This window comes from Polyodon spathula, chromosome 13, assembly GCF_017654505.1.
Source record: "Polyodon spathula isolate WHYD16114869_AA chromosome 13, ASM1765450v1, whole genome shotgun sequence".
Taxonomy (NCBI): domain Eukaryota; kingdom Metazoa; phylum Chordata; class Actinopteri; order Acipenseriformes; family Polyodontidae; genus Polyodon; species Polyodon spathula.
The window spans coordinates 4,515,285-4,521,284 of NC_054546.1; positions in this window are offsets into that span (position 1 = coordinate 4,515,285).

Genomic DNA, 6,000 nt, shown 5'->3' on the forward strand with positions numbered 1-6,000 from the left:
ATCTTGTGGGCTGCTCTACCTGTGTTGATCTGTCACTCACCAAACACACACTCTTATTGGGATTGGTGCTGTAATGTGGCAGAGTGGATACAAAAATAAAGACCTCAGATATGACAAATGAGCTGATTGAGTGGCAGCTATTTTGGATCAAAGTACTTAAAAGACATCTGCTTGTAATTGGGAGAGTGGGTAAATGCTATGACAGTAATCTCTGTGAAAATTATGTTTCCCCAGGCCACCAAATTAAATAATGACTATATTACAAATCAAGAAAATAAACAAAAAAAAGGTTTAGACTGAGATGTCTGTTGCATACAACTTTACACTTTGGGCATGAATGAGTTTAAAAAAATAAAAATTGTGAGGATTTGTTAATCTTGTGTAAAGGTTGAATTAAATCCAGTTCTAACACAGGGGGACTCGAACTATCTCTCAGGATTGTTAAAGGTGAAAGGAATTATGATGCATTCTGCCTGCTGCTTAAGAATAATTATGCCACAGATGTCTCAGTTTAGAGTACTGGGGAGAATGATGTACCCGTTAGAAGGTTATACAGATGCCTCATGTAGGTTCCGACTTACATACCTTACCTTTCTACAGACATGAATATTGTGTGTGTGTCTATATATATATATATATATATATATATATATATATATATATATATATATATATATATATATATATATATATATATTCCATTTTTTGCTGGAGTAATTTGGTTTCTTTACGAAATGATTTATCACAAGGAACACATTACAAGCCATTACGACTTGTTTCTGGTTTACGTCAAGCATCAAGTGCTATTTCCCACTACACTGACCCTTTAGTAATTAGTAAAAACAAAATCGTTTGAAAGTTACATAAACACAATTAAAAACACAACAAAACTTCACCCTTCGGCAGCACCATAAAACCATCAGCTGAACGTTCCAGTGGTTTGTCAAGAGAAATAATTACAGAGAGGCGTTATTTTCTGTACCAAGTGCATATCATGAAAACTGATAACAGCGCAGAAAATAAGCATTGCATTACAGATAAAGAAACCATTAAACACATCAACACATTTGACAGGTACAAAATTAAGTTTGAAAGAATAAGCTAATTGTTGGGTTATGAAAAATGTGTTATTTAGACAAACACATATTAAAAGGAATCATTACAGTTACATATTCAACATATAGCTAGTCATTTTGGGACTAATTAGACAACTGTGTTTAGTGTAAAACATATTGTATTTGCTTGTTGCAAGGAATTTATTTGACAAATGCTAAATGTCCATTGTCTGTTGCATACCAGGTAATTCATTTTTAGAACAGTTGCAGTTGTAGAACCTCAAAATGTGCTTAACTTGTTGACAAGTCTAACATGTCATTACTATACAATCAACATTCATTGAAACCATGTCTCTGCCATTCGCTTCATACCCAATCACAGGTTAATTATATAGACAGCATGCACAGGGTTTAAGTGGATTAAACAGTGGGCTCAGAACTGAAATTTTGACTACAAGTACCGTACCCCCCCCCCCATGCAGCATGTATAATACAGTGCCTATAGCATCAGAGCAATAGATATCCTTGCAGAGTATGACTTTAAGTATGTGGTTCTCTCTTCGTTTTTAGTTGCTGTTACAAATAAAATAAAGCATTGCATGTGTATATTATATACCAAGCAGAAATAATATTAAAGATAATTATATTACCAAAATGCATTGAGTTGTCATTGTTACATGCAGGCAGGGTTTCCCTTTTTTTCTTTTTTTTTTTAAAGTTCTTCTCAAAAGTATTGCCAATGATCTGTGTCACTCTTCGAATTCCATCTAGCTCTTCTGTTTTACATTCTCTGTAAATAGCAGGAGAGAAGTTGATCCAAGAACAGTAGAAAACTGTTTTATTGGTCATGCATGCTGTTTGCAACGAAGACCAGCTAATAAAGATCATTCATTTGACATGGTTTGACTGGAGTATAGTGAAAGTTATATTGTATTATTTTGTGGGGTTTGGCATTGAAGTCTCCTCAACTGGTGAAGTTAGATTGATTGCACAAGATCTGAAAAGTAAAAGTTTAGTATTCTCTTTCAAATTTCAAATCTTTGATGTACAATTCAGATTATCCAATCTTGATGCTTAGAAAGAGAGTAATGTCAAACAAATTCACTAATAATATATCTAAATAATAGAAAACCTTATTATTTGCTCATTACGGACATTAGAAAAGAAATAATGATATTACAGGAAATTACAGGATGCCACTATTTTTGCTTTGTTATGACTGCACTTAATGAATCCCAGTCATAATTCATTGACAATAATTTTTCTCCATTAATTTAATAGCTCAATGTGCTTCCATTCAATTGCCACTAAACCTGTTGAAAAAAAGGTCATTTACATCTACTTTACAAATTGCCCCCAATGTCATCATTCAGTGTGACCCTAAACTAGCAATCATCCATTCAGTCCATACAGAAGTTTTCTAGGTAACTATTTTGACATACCTATACCTTTCATAGCAAAACTGTCCATTGTAACACATTGCCAATGTGTGTATTTAGCTAAACAATGTTTGTTCTGTAGTTGTACCATTCCAGGTTTGTGTTTTATATAAGCACACAAACATCAATCAACTCATAAGTTCAATGTACAAAAATAAATTAAATTGCGAACAGAATTCTTATGCAATCAATACTGCGGAACTACAGTATGTTGCTCTTTGCATACTAGATGTGTTACACTGTTTCTGACTGTGTCACAAAAAAATATACAAATACAGAGAGTATATTGAAGGTTCAGGTTAGCACTTCTCTGCTTCCCAGATGCCTGAAAGCAGTCTGATGTCCTGTTGTTTTCCAGTTGTCATAGTTCACTGCACATGCCCAGCCTCTTTTAGGGTTGAAAATGTGGAATGCCCATCAGATCTCAATAGAGAGTTGCTTGGGTGTAAACTTGTTATTTGGCAGTCTTCAGCTTTGACTCTGTTGCTATTCACATAGAGAGCAGCGCTTCACAATTTGCAAATTCAGTACGGTCCAAAAGTTTGTGTTTGATGGGGTTTGAACATGTTTAAGATTTTAACTCCTAAAGACAGGTACCTATGGAATCTCATTAACCAAAACTAGCTTTACATACAGTAGGGTTGCAAATAAGACTGCAAATGCATTGCAGTTTGATCCATTTCAGGTATTACTATGCCTAATTTCCTACAATGTATAGCTAACCAGCTCAGGTGTCACTTACTAAGCTTGTAATAAAACCTGGAATGACTCAAAGTGATATGTACTTTCTATCCCTGTACACCATATTCAAATATGACAAGGGCACCATAGTCTAACATTTCACAAATATTACTGATGGGTACTGATAGATGACCATTTCAGATATTAATAGTTTTCTGCACAACCCCTAATATAAATGTGAACCTGATTAAAGCAGCTGCTCTTGTTGCCTGACAAATATGGTCTATAAAGACAGGTGGCACTTATAAGCTGTTATTTATTTGCAAAATAAATTTTTAAAAAATCGAGATTGATTTAATCACACTGTAATTGCACTTTTATGATATGTTCCATTACAATGTATTTTATGGCGCTAGTTCAGAAAAAAAGGAAAATGAACATTAAGCCTATATTTATGAATGCATTTGTGCCAATGAACATCTAAATAAATACATGAAATGTCCATTGATTTCAGACCCCCACCCCCACCCCTGCCCAAAAAAATAAAATAAAATAATGCTAGCATTTGTTGATGTATTGTTTAGTAAACTCTTCTATTCAAGACCTATGTTCATTTTATTAAATAATGTGAAAATCCTCCTACAACAACTGTGGCATGCTGGACACACAATATATTTTACTTTGATTATGTTTTAAATTTAAAACATCTTGCATGCCTTCACAAAGAAACTGTATAAGCGTGACATGTAATACTCAGTGGCACTGAATTTGGCAATGTTGCATGTCCTGCTGAAACACATTGTGATGAGGTTTGGGGATTCGCTTCACTTTTAGGTCAGGTCGTAGTTAAAAAAAAAAAAAAAAATATATATATATATATATATATATATATATATATATATATATATATATATATATATAATATATATATATATATGAATATAATATACACCCGTATTTTATTCCATAGATAAAACCTCTCCGAATTAAGGGGATGTTTGGAACTATCAAAAAAAACATCTCCGTTCTATATGCTTGACAAGGCTGTGAGAACACTGTGCAAGTTTTCTTGCGATTTTGTTTTGCTCGGTCCCAAGTGAAAACTACTGCCACATTTTAACTTGAACTCGAGGTCACGTGATACGCGAACCCTCACCTTCTGACCCCATTTCCAATAGGTCTGTTAGCTGGGGAATTCGCTGTTGTGGTACGAAGACAGTTACTTCAGAAAGTGGGGCACAATTTCAGCCAACGTTTTTTCCTATTCCTGACACTTTTCAATAAAATATTTAACCTTCAGCACTTCAGAAGTTGACATTACATTTTATATGTTTTGAGGATATGACCTTTTCTACCCTGTAGCCTTTGCTCGTTCTTATTAAAAAAAAAAAAAAAAAAAAAAACAAGAAAACAGCTATACGTATTGAAAGCTACTTACTAAGGAAACAAGTTTTGGTGCGTGACAGAGAGCGAGAGATATAATTAAAACAATATACATGTCAATAGTCGTCGTTAATTAAAAAAAAAAAAAAAAAAAAAAGATATTTAAAATAACTGGTATTTTAAGCCACGACTATATATATATATACATACACACACACACACACGTTGATCCCGTTTCAAGGGTGCAGTTTCCGTCCTTCGGATGGATGAGACGTAAAACCGAGGTCCTATTATAAGTGACTCTGCAGCAGTTGTTATGCATAGTTCACGCTCATCGTCCCTGTAAGTCGCTTTGGAGACAAGCGTCTGCTAATTAACTAATTAATGTTAATGTTGAAATGTTGATTGTCTTTCGACTGGGCTGTTCGACATAAGAAAACATGTTGTGTTTTGTTTAGTTTATTTCAATCGTCCAAAAAAAAAAAAAAAAAAAAAGACATTTCAAACAATACCATTATTCCTCAAAGAATGTTAAAAACGTAACGCTACAGTACCACACGCTATATAATATATATATATATTATAGATATATATAATATATATATATAATATATATATATATATATATATATATATATATATAAGAAATCCCCTCCCTCTGTACCCGCATCAGTGATAGAACAATTCCCATAAAGATGAGGACAATAGTAATATCACTACCCTAGCTTTCTGATCTGTTATTAAACTTAAGAGCTTTTACCTTTAGTATGTGCTGGCATATAGCACATATTAAATAAAGGGACGGGGACGGGGACGGGGACGGTGGCAAATGGTTTTCGAAGTTCAGTGTCCAGTAAGGAAACGACAATACAGGTTAGTGAACGCTGTTACTTTTTTTTTTTTTTTTTTTTTTTTTTTTAACAAGGCTCATTGAATAGGGTCAGTTTACTTTTTTTTTTTAATTGGACAATCGAATAAGAAACTCGCTTTTAGCTTTACATTTGAAATCCACCGAGTTGATGTGAACCTAGCTCGAAACACAAGAAGCACAAAAACCGTAGCACTGTTTTCCATCTAACCCCGGGAGTAACTGTATGGCGCATGCGCGATGGCGCTGTTTGTACATCATTTTACTCCACTGAGCATTCCTGAACTATCACAAGGTAAGTATTCTATTGAATACAACAAATCACAGAATACTCTTTCCCGGCACAACAAACACCGCATTTAAGATTCGGAGATGTTATCTTTCCAAATAACCCGTCTCATGGTTTATTAGTTATGAAGGCAAGCTACTGGATTTCAGTATCCCGTGTGAAGCTCTTGACTTACCTCTGGACTGCACAAGGTATACAACTTGAAATTTTAAATTGTTGGTATTTTTAATTTATTTATTTTAATGTGGTATCAGTTCATTATATTAGTATATAATGTCAAGCTTA